Source organism: Hydra vulgaris, chromosome 11, assembly GCF_038396675.1.
Source record: "Hydra vulgaris chromosome 11, alternate assembly HydraT2T_AEP".
Lineage (NCBI taxonomy): Eukaryota > Metazoa > Cnidaria > Hydrozoa > Anthoathecata > Hydridae > Hydra > Hydra vulgaris.
The window spans coordinates 28762501-28781682 of record NC_088930.1 but is presented as its reverse complement, the minus strand read 5'-3'; the positions used below and the strand labels follow the sequence as shown (position 1 = coordinate 28781682).

Here is a 19182-nt window from a genome sequence, read left to right as displayed (position 1 = left end):
AAACCGTGTAAGATAATACTTAATCTTTTAAATATTAATTAAGTTTTCTTAAAAATTATATTTTAAATAAAGAAAGAAAGAAAGAAAAAAAAAAAAATTTTTTAAAAGTTTATTTTTTATATTTTATCCTCCTATTTCTTTTTTTTTTTTTTAATTTTTTTTTATTAGATTGAGAACAATTAAGGAAAAAAAAATTTTTTGTTTTAAATATATATAAAGAAAAAAAATAAATGAATAGATAACAAAAACAAAAAGATAAAAAGTAAATGCACTCACTCACATATAATACATGGCAAACAATTAGGGGTACTTTTTACATAAGATTTTAGGAATATATAGTATAAACTTTTTTTACATCCTCGGTAATAAACAAATGATAAAATCAAATCGTGTAAAAGTTTACAATAGAATTTTTTTTTTTATATATATATGTGTATATATAAAATTAATAAATATATTCATAATTATATAAATCAAATCATAAGAGTACTCTTACTTAACCCCTTAGAAGAAATTTAATTCATTGTCGTTCAGTAGAAGAGTTTGCCTAAGTTTTATTTAAGTAAAAGAGTTTGAAGTTTTGTTTTAAATTGGATAAGAGAAGAGAGTGTTTTAAGATCATCATTTAAAAGTGTATTCCATAAGTTGGGTCCTCGATTTGTAATTGAGTATTTAGTGGCTGAATAATAGGTTTTGGATTGACTAAAGTTTTTTTTTTTTAATCTTATGCTGTATATATGAATTACTTTTTTAAATATTGAGTAAAATAAAGGCAGTGCCGTTTTTTATCAAGTTTAAACATAAATATAAGAATTTGTTAAAGATTTATTTTGAAAACATTTAATATATTGAGTTTACTAAAACGTATTTTTGTATGGGAGAGTCAACCTTCATTTGTAATAACCCAATGTTTTTGTTTTCAGAGAAGTTTATTTATTTTTGTAACGTTGGTGTTGCACTATATTTGCATAATTTAGGTAACAATGTATAAATGAAAAGTATATGTATTTCAAACAAGATTGGTTTGAAAACTGTTTAGCTTTATACAGTATACCAATATTTTTTAAAATTTTATTCTCAGTTACATTTATATGTTCTGTTCAATTAATATTTTTATCTAGAATTACGCCCAAGAATTTTAACGATTTTTCCCTTTTTATCAAATTATTATCAATATAAAGATTCGGTAGTTTCCATGGAATATTTTTTGTTTTAGAAGCATGATGGAATAATGTGTATTTAGTTTTATTAATGTTTAGGGATAGTTTATTGGATTTAAACCATTGGCTCAGTTTATCAAGTTCTTTATTTACTGTTAAAAATAAAATATTAAAATCTTCATTGGAATAAAACAAGTTAGTATAACTTGTTTTATTCCAATGAATTCCTAATCTAAACTCAATTAAATTACAACATTTAAAAGCATGTTTTTTCTAAATGTTTTATTTACATAAGTTCATCTAATTTTTATGTAAAACTACCCAATTTTACACGACCCGAATATGTCTAAAAAAATTAAAAAAGATAAAAAATAAACTATTTACGTTTCATTATATATGAAAATACGCAGGAAAATGTTGTACACCACTTATTTTAAAAGTTCATTAATTTTAATTCACTTTATTTTATGTTTCGTAATGAATTTTATGTAATAAAAATTAAATTAAATAGAATTGGGAAGACTTGCAACTTTTAAATTTTGCACTTTATAGTTTTATGGTTTAATAAAGGTACTCCCGCTTGAAGCAATTGATTTTTCAAAACAAAAGTTAAATACCGCTGGTGTCTAATAGCCAAGGGCGAATACATAGGGTGGCGATGGGCGCGATTGCCCCCTTACATAGTTTGAAAAAAATACTCGGTGTTTGCATTTTATTATAAAAAAAAGCATGCAATGTTAACTCAAATATTATAAATCTTGAAGTAATTTAAAATTATTGAAACTATTTGAAAAAGATTAAAAAGATAAGTTGTTCAACTAAAAACGTATTTAAAACATTTGTTGATTATTTTATCAACTTAAATTACAAATCCTAATTTAAAATTTGCCGACTTTGAAAAATCGTCAACCACGTTTTCAAAATTTACTGGAATTTCTCCGCACACATTAAGTAAGGCCAATCCAACTTGTCTGCTTTCTGCCCTTCGTGTTTTTAGCCATTTTTTAGTTTAAGGGAAATAGCTTACTATTTTAAAACAACTTTTGAATATTGCACCTAGTCACACAAATCCAAAACAAAAGAAAGATCAGTAGACAGTGATGTGGTTCCTCCTCATCCTTCATCCTTATACATTTGCGCTACCGTAGTTTAACTTCCGATATAAATTCAGGCGCACTTAAGTTTTAAATACTAAGTAAAGGAATGACGTCACAAACACTACTGATTGCAGAAACAGTTTCAACAACATCTTTATGATTCAGTGTAACAATATTTTTTTTCTCGGTTCGGAAAAACACGGAGCAAGTTATACCTCGCGATATGTCAAATGATGCTTTGCAAAAAATTGCCATGATTGGAGGATGGGAACAAAAAAGTCCTACAATTTCATCCACCACCCACCCCAAAAATTGTTTTTGTACTATTCTCGACTAGATTTATATTCATCGATAAACTTTAAGTTTCATAGTATTATCTCTCAGCGTTCAAACATTATGACCATATAAAGTTTAAACCCCCGCAATTTGAGGAGGTTACAGTCTTTCCTGAAAACAGGATATAGTTTTGAGTTTTTTATTTAAAACAAAAAAAAAATGGAAAAATTATCCCCATATTGCATAAAAAATGCTCGACGGATATCCTATAAGATAACAAACTTATAATAAAAAAAAAAAAAAAAAAAAAAACGCAATAAATAAACAATATAAAAGATATAAAGAAATGTTCCATTAACAATTTACAATATTTTTAAAGCATAAAATAAATTTTTAAAAATAATACGTCAAAATTATTTTAGTGATTAAACATGCTCAAAATTAATCATATCGAGTTAAATAAATGTTTTTATGAAAACTTGTACTTTTAAAATCATAATTGATATCGTTTCTGCTGTCTGTCAAGTAGTCGCCTTTTTTTATCCAGTTATCTCCATCAGATTTCCATCCGTTTCTTAAAACTGCAAACACCTTTATGAAAAGAATAAGATCAAATATCCATAGTTTAAAATTTAACTGTCATTTGCTTAAAATAAAAAATAATGCAAACCAACTTATACAAAAAAAATTAACATCTAACGTTTTTATTTAATTTTTTTGTCAATGACTTGAAATTTTCAAGTAACTTATATTTTAAAAAATTTAATTACTTTAAAATATCGTAAAAATAAGTCTTTCAGGCCGTGGCACAATGGGGGAACTACATCAGAGAGTCATTTTAAAATAAAGTTTTTTTTCCATATTTCAAAAAATTAAATCTACAACAAGTATCAATTTAAACTTTTATCAACTTCTATTTTAGCAAATCGATCATTTAAAAATACAATTAAAAAAATTATAAACCAGAGAATTGTTTAGTATAAAGTTAAATTACCGTAGCAATAATAATACAATATCGTTGTATAACACTTCGGAAAACCGAAAATATATTCAGCATTTAGTAGTAATTCATACAAGATCCGAAAATCCCAGGATTATTTAAAAAATACCCTGAGATTTAAAGATTTCATTTTGTTGGAAAGTAACAAAATGTATTAGGTATTCATACAATCCAAAGTTTTCATTATTAAATCAAAACAAATGTTTTTACAAACTCAGATAGTTATGCTGATTATTTTAAGATATGGTGACACAGTGTATAATGACCAGAACTGGCTTAAATCTAAGAGGGCAGTTACCGCCATCTTGGATTTATACAAACCCTAATAAAGTTTAAACTGTTTAACTAATCTTCTCCAAAATCTTAGAGAAGGTAGATCATAGCAAGTATATGCTAAGATCTACCTATATATATAAGAATATTGCTAATATGCAAGTTCTTTTGAGTAAAAAAATACTGCCTTGCAGAATTTACACTTGTTTGCTCAGCAGTTCAGTCATACAATAAAATGACAAATCTCTCTAGTAACAACATTGTTTCCTCAGTCATTGGATCATGAGCTGTAGAAAGTGCCAAAAATGCATCAGTTACATCATTGAAGGAAGACCAAGTAGACCATGCTGTTTTTTTACTTTTGCCACAAAAAGCTGAGGTTGTATCGCTACCAGTAAATGCATGAAAAGCCGGTAAAGCTTTTGATTTTAATGGTCCAAGACTGTTGGCTATTTCATGTACTGCAATGTAACGGAAACTCTTCCCAGTGCTAAATGCAGCCCACAGTTGATTGCATAAAATTTTGACCCAAAAGGATATTGCTATGATAAGAACATCTGTATCTACTGTGCGTATTGCAATAATCTTGTAACCAGCCTTTGCTGCATATATCATGCAGCAAAGGCTGGCATGTAAAATGAGGCGAGTATCAGCCTCTTCATGAGAGCATGGTTCAAGATTGTCAAAGGTACAAGAGCTTGAAAACAGAACATGTTCTCCGACAGTGGCTATTATAACTTTTGACTCGAGTAATTGAGTCAAAAGTTATAATAGCCACTGTTATAACTTTTGACTCGAGTAATTCAGTGTTGCTTTGGGTGATTTTTTCTAAGCATGTAATTAAATCAGACTTGGTTCCAAATCAAAGAGTCCTAAATTCAGAGATTGATAGGGGATATGACTAACTTTCATGCTCAAAAAATGTTTATAAACTCCCGTCTCTTGTTTAATAACCAATGTATGATCTGGAAAATAAATCACAGTCGCTTTGCATTGATTTCAAGCATTTGGTAACACGATTGCTGAATGCTGAGTTGTAAATGGGTGCAGATTGTTGTGTTTTAGGGGTGCATATACACCTGCAGTTCTGTTAACAAAACGATATTGAACAAATTTTTTGTACTAAGTTTGGCCTGCATCATGAATTGATATAATATCGGTTGCAGTACAGCTCATAATATGCCTGCTATGTAATACCACAAAATCTTCACTGTCATCTTGAAATGGGTTGCCCATATTAACTAATGTATCAACAAGAGCATTTACATCATGTTTGAAAGCTGTCTGAATATTTTCCTGTTGATCATGATGTTTATAATCTGCATTGGTCCCACGCATCCCAAATTGAAATTCTTCTACAAGCATAGATACTTCCGGTCCTGCAATCATCCAATGACATAATGTGTGTTCGTCTTGTGTTAAACCAATAGCACCATTATCAGCCTTACTGCAGCATTGCACTATTCATGGCTTTGATCAATAGCCATTGCTGAAAATTTTCGTATAGCTTTTTTAACTGTAAATTTGCCCATGTTAAATGCAGCTAACGGTGATGAACTACTCTGCTAAAGACAAACCATGTCTCGAATGTGTACAGATAACCATCAAGCATAATGAGTTCAATCAAGTGAAAAAAACCATGGCACCAGTTTTGTCAAGCTATCTAAATATAGATCAAAGTTTGAAGTACGCAGAGACCTGATAAACGTAAACAGAATAAGCTGCATTTCTTTGACTGTACTCCAATAAGCAAACTGTGGATGAACCATTTGCTTCACGCACCAGCTAGTGAAAGACAGCAGTTGAACGCCATCATTGAGCAAACTACAATACGAATCGTATGCACAAACCTTGACGAACAAGGCCGCTGCGCGGAGAAACAAGTTGAGCGCGGTACTACCAGGGACATGGTGGGAATCGAACTCGGAACCTCTCGCTTATGAAGAAAGTGCTCTACTACTACACCACTACCGCAATAAAAGTATTAAAAGTAAGTAGCTGAATTATTGTAAGTGCAGCAGGAGTTTTATTTGGCTTGGTTTGTATGTCAATGCTGGGATCTAGTATCATAGTGACAAGTGCAAGGAGGTTTTGTTATACTGACCTTTCTTGACACTCTGGTTGAAATGTACCTGTAAAAGGCTAGGCAGTGTCAAATATAGTTTGGCGTATAATCTGGGCAGCTCTTGACAAACACATTGTATCATGATCACAGTCATATTGACAGGCTTTATAAAGTGCTGGACCAATGTCACAACTCAAAACTAGTAAAACATCTTGACCGTCCTGTTGCGCATGTATGTTAGGAAAATGGGCTTGTAGTCTTTCAAACGTGTGCTGTGCAAACACTGAGTTGGTGTATGTAGCCTTTATTCAGTTAGTTGGGATAACCAATTAGCGTATAGTCTAGCTAAATCAGCTAGTTTGAAGATGGGTGTTATACCATTCTTTGACCTTGTTTCTTCAATGTAAGCTATCAACTGAGCAAAAACAATACTATGTACACAGTTGACTTCATTATTTACTCGCTGCGTTTCAGCATGCATGCGCCTATCAAAAGCACGCTTTTTGTTGTACAGTTCATTGAGACACTTTTATGATACTTAGCAATTGAGCAATTAAATCTAAGTCGCTTAACTTAGTCAATAATGAGGAATCACACAAAGTAATAGCACACTGGCGGACTTTAATATCCAGATCTGTTGTGCAGACACTGTGCAATAAGTTTTTTGACTCATTGATATCACAAATAAAACAAACCAGTTGTGTGTAAACCAAAGTTGATTTTCTCAAATCACTGGACATTGATCGCCTGAATAAACTATGCTCAACGTTTAGTGCTTCGGCTTCATTTAATGATGATTCACCCTCTGCAACTAGTGATGAACAACAAAGACTCAATGTTCAGTTGAGTTCAGTGGAATAGTAAAACATCCTACAAGATTTATGCCACTTGGCCTTGTTTGAAATCAAAGTAGTTTCAAAGCCACTGTCATCGTCTAGTGTATATTATCTCTGAATATAAAAACCAGGCGGTAGCAAATCAGCCTGCACAAAGTGTGGGAAGATTGCTGCAAGTGATTTCTAACTTGCTAAACAATCCGAACGCTTAGAATTAGTAGGACATATCAATTTGTCTGCAGAGGTATTTTGGCAGAAAATACAGTTTTGCCAGTCAATTGGATTAGGGCCGTTGAAAGCATCATTTGATTGTGCAATGATATACCGCTTGGTCATAATATATATGTATAGAGGCCTATGAATAAAAATAAAATATATAACCTGCAGATAGTCAGCACAGAATATGGTGTTATTTAATACTTTATAGCAACTAATAATTTTGGACTCAATCTGAATATATTTGACTATAATGATAACTAAAAAAACAAATAAAATAATACATAAAAAATACAATATAAATATATATATATATATATATTCATTTATAAAATAAATAGTACAATAAAAAAAACAAAACATAAACATAAACACCGTTGTATTTTTTTTTCTCTAGCATTTACAAACATGACTTTATTTTAAATGTAGGAATGTAATATAATCATGGTAAATCATACAAAAAAAGTTACCAATTCTAATCTAAAAGCTTAATATTTAATTCTAATCTAGACATTTATTTATAGCCGCCTAACAGCACATTATAAAAAATAACAATAAACTTACTTTTAATCAATAAACACTGTTTCCATTTTATTCTAAACTTTTACATTTTATTTGTGACGCTTCGCTTGCTGAAAAATATCTTTGTCTCCTTTTTTAAAGCGCAATGTGATTGGACAACTTTAAACTATGCGGCAATTTTACGGTTTTTCGTTAGAAATTATGTTGCTAAAAATAGTTATGTTAAAAATGACATCATTATTCTTTGTCTCCCTCCAGCTCATTTACTATACCTCTTTGGTAAAACTGAACATGCTTCTATATCTTAAATGTATTATATTTTCTACAAATAAAAAAAGTTTCATGTTTTTATCCACTTTTGCACAACTGTTATGCTAAAAAATTAAATTGCTGCACTAAATTAAACTATAGTGTGCAGGGTTGGCGTCAAATACATTTGATCAAATGATGACAAAGTTCTACTTGGAGTTTGTGAAAAATGTCCCTCTTGTTTGAGAAGGAAGGAGAGGACATCACATTCCCATCATTGCATAAGTTTGATACTAGGATAAGACGGGGTGAATTCGTCACGGAGCAAATTCATCACTTATGCAACTCAGCTTTAACACAATAATGCATAAAAACTAAAAAATCTATTTACAAGGTTTTTTTGAAACTTTTTCAACTGATATTTGTATAATATCACTATATAAAGGTTTTGTATATTTTCCTTTGATTATTCTTTAAATATTGGGAGTAAACATTGAAGTTGAAAAAATATTATATAAATAAAATAAATGCTCATTGTCAAAAAATAATCAAAATACGCAATGTTTTGACCGCAAAGTATATATATTTCGATAGATCAATGTCAGTATTTTTAAAATAACTTTAAATAATTTAAGTTGCTATGTTTTCTCTTTTGGAATCCTCACGCAATGCTTGTTTGCACATGCTTTAATGAGGGGCAAATTTGTCATTAAAGAAAAGATAATACTTAAGTTAAATTAGGTTCTTTGATCACGCAAATTTTTAAACTACATAGTGCCGTTTGAGAGAAAATCAAATTGTACTCAAAATGCACTTTTAAAGCTTTAGAAACATGTAAACAAGCAATCTAAATAATTTTCATGTATAATCTAAAATGTATATATAGTAAATAATAAGAATATAAAATTTGATTTAAAATTGTAATGAAAGCGGCCTTTCATCTGTGCCAAGAGGTTCTGTGTTAACACAGAACCTCTTGGCACAGATGAAAGGCTCTTGTGAGGTACAAAAGTTAAATATTAGTGAATGTGGCACACTAACAACATACCTGGCATACACTGTCAGTGCAGTAAGAGACAACTTATCACCATTTTCATATTTAAGGAAACAAAGATTCCAGATGCATCTAAAATTCCTTTGGGTACAAAAGTACAGTGCAGTATAAGCTAATATATTGATCAAGAGAGCTTGACTTTTTACATCATTTTTATGAATTTTGTACAAAAGTAGATGGAAAAATAGTATTGTTATTTTTGGATGATTAATTTTTGAATCAATTGAATTAGCAATAGAGATGGATATTCAAATAATATGTATTCTACCTCATAGTACACATCACTACCAACCACTTGACACACATGTTAATAAAGTAGTTAAACATATGTGGTCTTAGGCCTTGTCTAATTGCTTAGCTGAAAATATGATACTTCTATGCCTCGTTGCAACTTTCACATTATTTTTAACAAAATATGGCCCAACATACTTACAAAAAGAAGATTGATTGTTAATATACTTTACCATTGCGGTTTGCATCCCTTAAGAAATACAGTGAATGACTTCAAATACAAAAAAAAAAAAGGTGTTTAATAAAACAACAATTCATCCAAATTTATCTATTTTAAGGACTATTGTATCTTCTCTGGAAAAAAAAGCAAACCTACTCACTTAAAATGCCATAATGCATTTTATTGCTGGTGGTGCTTATTACACCACCAGATTATATTAAGTTTATAAAGGAGCCTCCTGCTAAAAAGGCTTCAATAAAAGATGTAGTCAGTGTTAAACAGAAGTCAAAAAAAAAAATAAAAAAAAATAAGTCAAATCAAAAACAAAGAAGATTTATTTTTCAGCTGATTCTGATCACCCAAGTTCATCTTGTCATTTTATTCTAAAAAATAATACTGAGAAAGGCTTTTGTTGCGTTTGTGCAGCTGTTTGAGGAGAAGCAAACAAAGTTTGGCTTGAATGTTAAAGTTGCAATCAGTGGGCATGTGAAGGATGTTTTGGAGTTGATACATATGCAAATTGTGTGAAAAGGACATATAAACGTCTTGTAAATTCTTAAATAGTCATAGTGATATAATTTTTGTCATTGCTTTACATGCTATTTTGTACGCTAGCACGGTTAGATGTGTTTCATTTGTACCAAAATCATTGTTTGAAATTTTTTAGAAAAAGTTTAACAATTGACGTCCTTTTAGATATTTTAGAAATCAGGAAACTGACTTTCAGTAATTCTATCTTGTTGTTATCTGAAGGCTACTTCAGTAATTCTATCTGAAGCTATCTGTAAGCTATCAGTAGTTCTATCTACATCACTTAGGGGTTTACTATTCTGGATTAAGGAAATCATTCTACTATTACCTCAAAAATAATGCTTTGTATCAAAGCTTTTTTTCTCCTAGATAAGCTGTCTTTACCACTAGTAAGGAATTTCATCTATTGCCCAAGTAATGTATTTTTCAATTAGTTTAGTTGTACTGACAAATTTGCCCTGTAATTGATGAATTTGCCCCGTAATTGACAAATTCGTCTCTCATGACTTAATGATGAAAAAATCAAGTTCTACGCAAAAGTAACTTTAGAATTTATTTTGATTCAATATATTAACAAAGTTAATATGTTGAATCAAAATAAAGAGACCCAAATTAATAAAAAACGCTTTTAAACTAGAAAAGTTTATTTATTTATATGCAAATTCATTTTGATAAAGTAAAACATGACAAACTCGCCCTGCCTAACTCTATAAAACTTCAACCAATAATTCGAGACTCTCACTGTGACTGTTTGATCTGTTCAATTGAAAAACTAAGAATCAACGGTCAAATGAAAATTGAATTTGCACACCTTTTTCAAAAGTCGAAAAAAAATACTCAGGTCGTTTTCCAATTATTGGCAGAGGATTGCCTCACAACTCCCCGAAAGGCACTTTGAGAAATAATCTTGTTACTGTTGCTACAAAAGATTCTTTGATATCAAAAAGAGTTCCAGCTCTTGTTGTATTAAAAAAAAGCTTTAAGTTAATCAAACTGTTCTCCACATGGAACAGTTTGATTAACTTAACCTTGTGGTGGAAGGATGCTCCCAGTAACACCAGGTAAGAATTTTTTCACGGCACCAATTTTTAGTTCTTTTTTTATAGGTACGAATTTTCATAGTTCGAATTAATGACAGGTTAAACTTTTAACATTTTGTATTCATTATAGGTTCATAATCAGCTAGACAAATCCATCAATAAGTGTGAAAGACCTTGCTCAAGTTCAAGCTAAAACAGGGCTTTCAAACTATGGCATCAACGGGTTAGCAGTTACTATTAATCAGTCAACCTCACAACAGATTGTTGAAAAAATTATGCCATAAAATTTGATGATCTCAGCAAGCAGTTTGCACATCAATTTTTGATGTGCAAGCTGCTTTTATTTAACTTCATCAACTCAAGATGGATATGTGAGAACTGTCATACATTGTAAGGACTTCCATGAGCCTAAAAATGAAATCATATCCATGAGAAGTAGGTCATAAAATCACATTGTAAAGATTGGAATTGATGGAGAAGGTGGGTTGCTGAAAGTTAGCCTGAGAATTATTGAATTAATTCATAAACCTAGCATTCCCCCAGCAAAACTCAACTGCACAAGTAAGGTTTTCAAGGACACTGGTGTCAAACGACAACTCACTATTGCTGTCTCTGAGTGGCTGCAAGAAATTTATACTAATGGCTTGCAAGTATTTGAGTTGATTAATTTGAAAGACCAGGAATTTATTCTGTGATCTAAAACTTGAAAATATTACTTTTGGGCTTCAAGCACACTCAAGTGCACATCCCTGCCCCTGCTGTGAATTGGGTTCAAAGGAACTTGTTAATAAAGAGAAATTAAGAACTTTTATATCTCTGGAAAAAAAAGTTTACAAAAATGTTTTTTATTCTCCAATATTTAAACTACCTAGAGACACTTTGATTTTGAAGCTCTTTCCTTCCATGGAATTGCATCTCCTAATTTTATTTAGTGTTTATAATTATCTGTTTACTGCACTACTTCAAGTTTTACTTAAAGCAGGCAAAATCACAGCATCATAAACAGGCAAGAAATGCATCACAACTTTCAGATACATCAGAAAAGGTACAAAAAATCCAATCATCATCCAGATTACAGTAAGTAGTTGGAGTGTTTAAACGAGTGTTTAATTGACTTCAATATTAAATATTGCTTGTGAAAAGTCATTTTAAGAAGGATTTAAGAATGAATTATTTTAAAGTTTGTTCCATGTAAAAGAAACAGTTTTTTTGAGAATATATTTCATGTTTGTTACTTGTATAGCTTCAAGAACATATCATTTTGTTTTCTTTGTTCATATTAATGTAAATTGGAGATTTTTATTTCTGTTTTACTAAGCAAAATATGCTGTTATTTTGAATGTTTGCGCAATCAATAAAATATGAAAATTCAAATGTAAATAACTTGCTAAGATATTGTAATCTGATTTTGATACTTATATCTAAGTGATCTCCATAGTGTAGGCTATCATTCCACCAAAGGGTTTCTCCAGGTCAGAAAGTTAAGATTAGAACCTGTTTTATAACACTGTGCTGTATATATATATATACATAAATACATATATACATATATATATATATATATATATATATATATATATATATATATATATATATATATATATATATATATATATATATATTAGGGGTGCATCGATGCATGGGCCTGCTGATGCATCGACCATTTAGCCGATGCATTGGCATCGGCCTTCTAAACATCAGCCGATGCCGATTGTTTTGAAATTTTTGAAATTTTATTTTTGATTCTGTGTTTCTATATTATATCCAAACATAGAATTATGCCTTAAACATAAATACAATGTATAAGTCTAACTTATTAATAATAAGTTATTATATAGGCATATATGCAACCACTAAACTAAAAATTTTTGAGTGCTTTTAACAGGGCTCTCTACTTTTTTAAAGTTTTCTTATAATTTAGTACATTAATTATATAACTTATGGATCCAAAACTCTACAAAGAAGTTTAAAATCAAGAAATGCACGTTTAAAAAATATAAACATAAAGTATAACATATTTAAAACATAATAGACCAACTTGCATCATGTTAAAAATAAATATAAATTTTTATTATGTTATGAAAAGTAATAAAATATGTTATATAAAACTGTGAATCTATTTTTTTGTTTCTGTTTCTCCAAAAAATTTCCAATTCTCATGCACAAAAGCTAGATTTTCTCCATGTTCTGCAGTTAGTCAGGACCGTGTCGATTTATAAATATTTCCCCCAGTACTAAACAATCTTTCACTGAACACAGAAGAAAGCGGAGCTCCTAAATTTTTTTTGGCAAGGTATGAATGGTCTAAAATATTATTGCTACTAGAGTGTTTCTTTATACATGTATTTTTGTAATTTCCCCACCATTTTTATGGACACTCTTTTTGATGCAGATTAGGCAGTGATAAGAAAAAGTTGATTTCATTAGTTCTAAAAGAAAAGTTAACAAAAAATATAAAAACTAATCTAAAATGTAAAGTATGAATTTTTATTATTAAAAGTTGTTAAATATTAATGAATATTAGTAATATTATTTTATTTCATTTTATTTTTCAATTTTTATTTGTTTATGATAATTTAGAATTTAGTTTTATCTATAATAATTTATTATAAATTGGAAAAGAACAAAAAGTTATCAAAGTTCTTATTTAAAAAAATCATTTTAACTTACATTTTTTCCTTTTTCTCTAAATTTTTATTTAGGTTCATGTATTTCTTTTGAATATTTGATTTTATTGTGTCTTTCTCCTCATCTGATATGGCATAACTAAGTTTGAGTCTTGGATCTAAAACTGTAGACATGTTCAAGTTTTTGTTATATTTATAGCTGGAAAACCTTGAGATAAAATCTTTTTTCAACTCTTCTATTATAGTTTTTATTTCACCTGCATTTTCTGAAGCATAGGCTAGGTACGCTTCCATTGAAACTATTAATGGAATAATTTGAGACACTGATGCCCTATTTTTACTCATCTCTAGTGTAGCCACCTCAAAATGCTTTAAAACTAAGATAAGCACCTCAGCTAATAAACATTGGTCTTCATTAAGATTAGAGGCATTACACTTTTGATTTCTAATAAAAAATAATGTTAGTGAAGTTTTTTGTTCAACTAGTCTTTCTAGCATGTAAAATGTCGAGTTCCATCTTGTTACTACATCTTGTATAAGTGAATGTTGGGGTAACTTTAGCTGTTGTTGAATTTCATGTAGCATATCCATGGAAGATGAAGAATGATGAAAGTGTGTGACAATTTTTCTAGACTTAGCTATAAGATCATTTACAATTGTTTGCTATTTGAAAAGCTTATCGGTTATACAAAGCTGAAGAGTGTGGATTACACAACTTAGAGAATTTTTTTCTAAATCAGCCTCTTTTATGGCTAATTTCATATTAGCAGCATTGTCAGAGAAAACAAAGCACACTTTGTTGGTTGGTATTTTCCATTCATTTAAAGAATCTTTTAGAAATTTTGATATTTTAACACCTGTATGAGAGCCTGTTATTTTTTTAAGTTGTAGCACAGCTGTCATAGAATTAAACTCTTTGTTTATCCAGTGTGCTGTTAATTAATAAAAGCTTAGATCATTGTGATGTGTAGTCCATCTGTCAGTGGTAAAACTCAAAAAATCTGCTTTTGCTACATCATTCATAATTAATATTTTCATTCTTTCATAAATTAAAGGAACAACTGTTTCAGTCATATGTTTTCTAGAGGGCATGGTATACCTTGGTTCAAGATGCATAATTAGTTTTTTAAATCCTTGATCTGTAACTAAAGAATACGGCTGAATGTCTACACATCATTTCTCCGATAAGCATAATTATTTTTTGAGCTCTTTGTTCACTTGAAGTCCATTTCCTATGCTTATTAATAGTTTCCTCAAGCTTAGATTAATGTTTTTGATCTAGAATAACTGTAACACTGTTGCTAATGGATACTTTGCTATTATCATTCTCTTTACTGGTTGAAGTAGATGCAATAACATTTTTTTTTCTGTGTTAATTTTTTTGAAACATTTTAGATCTTCTACTTTCTGGAAAACTTTTATATATTTTGCTTTCATATGCCCTCTTAAAGTAGATGTTGTCATTTTTTTGACAGATGTTCCTCCTCTTGATATTTTCATTTTGCAAAATTTACAAATTGCTTTTGAGCGATTATTTTCATCAATATCAAAATAGTCCCAGATTGGACTTTTCGTTGCTTTACTCATTGTTTCTTTAATTCTAATTTAATAATATCTCTAAATTTAATTCTACATTAGGAAAGAAAAGTTTTTATTTCATTGTGCACTATTTTTATAAAAGAGTAGAACAAAAGAGAAAGAAAAGTTAAATTTGAATTGAATTGAATGAATAACGTTGTATAGAATTTTTTTTTTTTGCGTCATTTCTTCCTTTTTTAGTTGAGAGAAATAAAAGTTTAATTGAAACAATATTTTGAATAAATGGGAACTGGAAGAGAAAATTGCTTTAATAGCGTTTAATAGATAAACATTTAAAATAAGTATTGTTTTATATTTTAACTTTGTAAAAACATTTGCTAAAAACTTGCCAATTATTAGAAGTAACGGCATTAAAATCTTCCATTCATTCTTTATAAAAACAAAATCGTTCTAATTTGAACAAAATGACGAAAGCTAGATTTTCTCCATGTTCTGCAGTTAGTCAGGACCGTGTCGATTCATAAATATTTCCCCCAGTACTAAACTATCTTTCACTGAACACAGAAGAAAGCGGAGCTCCTAAATATTTTTTGGCAAGGTATGAGAGGTCTAAAATATTATTGCTACTAGAGTGTAATAATAGAGTGTAATACTAGAAAAATAAATAAACATTTATAAAACAAGCTTTTCAATTGAAGTAATTGGTCTAATTGTCAAGAACAATAAAAAAATAAATGGAAAATAAACTTCAACAATAACATTTTCAAAATGTTACTTTCATCGTCACATGAATGGAATGTGGCATTTCCATTCAGGTGTATATTTCCATCATATATCCAGTTTCAGGGTACGATGCCGATAGGTACAGGCCGATGCATTGGCATCGGCGTGTACCTATCGGCATCGGCCAAAAGTAGGCATCGGTGCACCACTAATATACATATATATATATATATATATATATATATATATATATATATATATATATATATATATATACATATATATATATATATATATATATATATATATATATATATATATATATATATATATATATATATATATATTGATAATTAGATGAATAATAATTTTTATAGCTTAAAAACTAAAATTAATCAAATGAAATAAAAATAATATCTAAAAAAATAAAATAAATATATGAAATAAATAATAATAATATATTAAAATATATATATATATATAAATTAGATATATTATTTAAATAATATATAAAATATATAAAAATAAGCAATAAAAAAAAAAGCAATAATATATAAAATATATAAAAAAAAAAAAAAAAACAACTAAAACTAATCATAACATGATGATAAAGAAGTGTTAACTTACAGATATATGAGTGCTTGGTATATATATATATATATATATATATATATATATATATATATATATATATATATATATATATATATATATATATATATATATATATATATATATATATATATATTGATAATTAGATGAATAATAATTTTTATAGCTTAAAAACTAAAATTAATCAAATGAAATAAAAATAATATCTAAAAAAATAAAATAAATATATGAAATAAATAATAATAATATATTAAAATATATATATATATATATATATATTAGATATATTATATAAATAATATATAAAATATATAAAAATAAGCAATAAAAAAAAAGCAATAATATATAAAATATATATAAAAAAAAAATAAACAACTAAAACTAATCATAACATGATGATAAAGAAGTGTTAACTTACAGATATATGAGTGCTTGGTGCGATATTATTTGCAATGCCTGTTACTGAATACGATAATGTTGTTGAAGGACTATAATTCGAAAGATCGATAAAATTTTCTTTCAAAGTTACAGAAGGAACATCCTGTAATGAAGCATCTTCTACTTTAACAAACAACCAAGAACCACTTTTAAGAAAAGCTGGTGACTCACCATTGAAATAAACATTACCAGATACATTAAAAGTCCAGCATCTGGTTATAGTTAAAAGCAGTACATAAAATGACTGCAAACTATTCAATTTTATTTCCATGACTAAAAAAATTATAAAATATATATGTAAATATAAAATTTTATTTCCATGACTAAAAAAATAATAAAATATATAGTATATATAAATACATAAAAGAATGTATATATATATATATATATATATATATATATATATATATATATATATATATATATATATATATACATATAAATATATATGTATATATATAGATCTATAGTTTGTTGGCATTGGGAAGAGCGGAAGGAAAAAAGTGATTCTTACGCCAACACATACGTCACTTTTAATTACTTTTGACTTTCGTCCAACATTTTCGTGTTGGACGAAAGTCAAAACCATTAATTTAATTACAAATTAATTGTTATATAAAAAAACCACAAAAACGCAAATTTAATTGACCAGAATGTTTTTAAAAACATTCTGAATGTTTTTAAAACATTCTGAATGTTTTTAACAATATAAACAATGTTTTTATTTTTATTTTTTTTAATAAAATGTTTTTATTTTTATTTTTTTTAATAAAATGTTGTTATTTTTATTTTTTTTACTGTAAATCATGCGCGGAGTGTTGCTACATTGACTATCTTATAGCCTGACTCCCAAGGGAGTGCTGCTACATCGACTGACAAATAGCCTGACTCGCAAGGGAGTGCTGCTACATCGACTGACAAATAGCCTGACTCGCAAGGGAGTGCTGCTACATCGACTGACAAATAGCCTGACTCGCAAGGGAGTGCTGCTACATCGACTGACAAATAGCCTGACCCGCAAGGGAGTGCTGCTACATCGACCGAGGGTTTGGTTGGGGCAGGCAGTCTATCATTATTAAAAAAAAAAAATTCCGGTCTTGCATTTTAATTTTTACTTTTTGTCAACAAAATATGGAAAAAACTTTCGGACAACATCTAAGGGTTCTATATATATATATATATATATATGTATATATGTATATATATATGTATATATATATATATATATATATATATATATATATATATATATATATATATATATATATATATATATATATATTCCTATAGCTTGACTTTTAAATTTACTTTAAAAAAAATTTACTGTAAAAACCATTAAATTTAATTAGGAAAACTAATCAAGTTTTACCATCTTTTAAAAGCCACAAAAAGCAAATTAACAGACTGGAATGTTTTCTTATTTTTTTTACTGTTTACATATATCAACTGACAAATAGGTAGAACATGGAGGAGCGTTGCTTCATTAACTGACAATTAGGTAGAATATGCGAAATAGAATAGAAAGTGCTGCCGCATTGACTTAGGGTTATGTTCTGGACAGGCAACCTAACAACTAAAAAAAAAAACTTTTAATTTTTAAACTTTTTCCAGTCTTCTAAATTAATTCTTTTTAAAAAAAAACTACAGTTTATAGTTTGTGGTAAAAATTAAAGATGGACAAGCTAAAGGATATATCTACTATAGAGTATATAGATCAGTAAATGCTTACTAGTTTTGTTTATCTTTATAGCATACAGCTTTTTCAGAAAAAGAAAAAACAAAGAATAATAAAAGAAAAGATTGCTGCCCAATTCCAAACTTTCAGACAATGTAGGGACACTCTTTTGTAGCAGCAGACTATAAAATAGTCAATGTATGTATTGAAGTCCCCAAACAGGGGCAATACATACATTGTATTGGTTCATCAGCTCAGTAACATACATTCAAACAGCAGGCTATTTCAATGTAACATCAGACATGTTATCTAAACAAAGCACATCTAGATCATAGATCAAATGTAAATTTCTAGCCCCCTAAATTAGTATGATTTAGGGAGCTAGAAATTTACATTTGATCTATGATCTAGATGTGCTGTCCTAATCATACTTATGATTAATCATGATTGGGACAGCAGAGCGCAACTTATATATTTAGACATAAGCACAACCAAATGAACATATATATACATATAACTTTTTTTATTATTTATCTTACATCAGCGCAGTGAGTTTACAACATCAACTAAGGTTTTACTTAGGACAGCAGTGTATTATTTTATAGTAGAACCTTAAGTTATACAGTGTTTTGCAGATTAGGACTGGATATGCCATTGTGCACTTTCATGCTTCACATATCATCATGATTATGATCATGTTGATCATGATGATGCTTATATATATAATTATGCATGCATATATATAAAATAAATAAACTAGATTAACTCAATAAATAAATTAGAGCTGTATAGTATTAG

General features: G+C 28.6%; 1 long non-coding RNA gene across 1 annotated transcript in view; it reads right to left on the bottom strand.

The window, feature by feature from the left end:
- Positions 1-2865: 2865 nt before the first annotated feature.
- The window catches only part of LOC100211650 (uncharacterized), a 24953-nt gene continuing 8636 nt past the window's right edge, over positions 2866-19182 (bottom strand). The window contains exons 2-3 of the long non-coding RNA XR_010641878.1: positions 16690-16982; positions 2866-3124 (exon numbers count right to left, since the gene is read on the bottom strand). This is a non-coding gene — a long non-coding RNA (uncharacterized LOC100211650). The remainder of the gene's footprint in view (positions 3125-16689; positions 16983-19182) is intronic.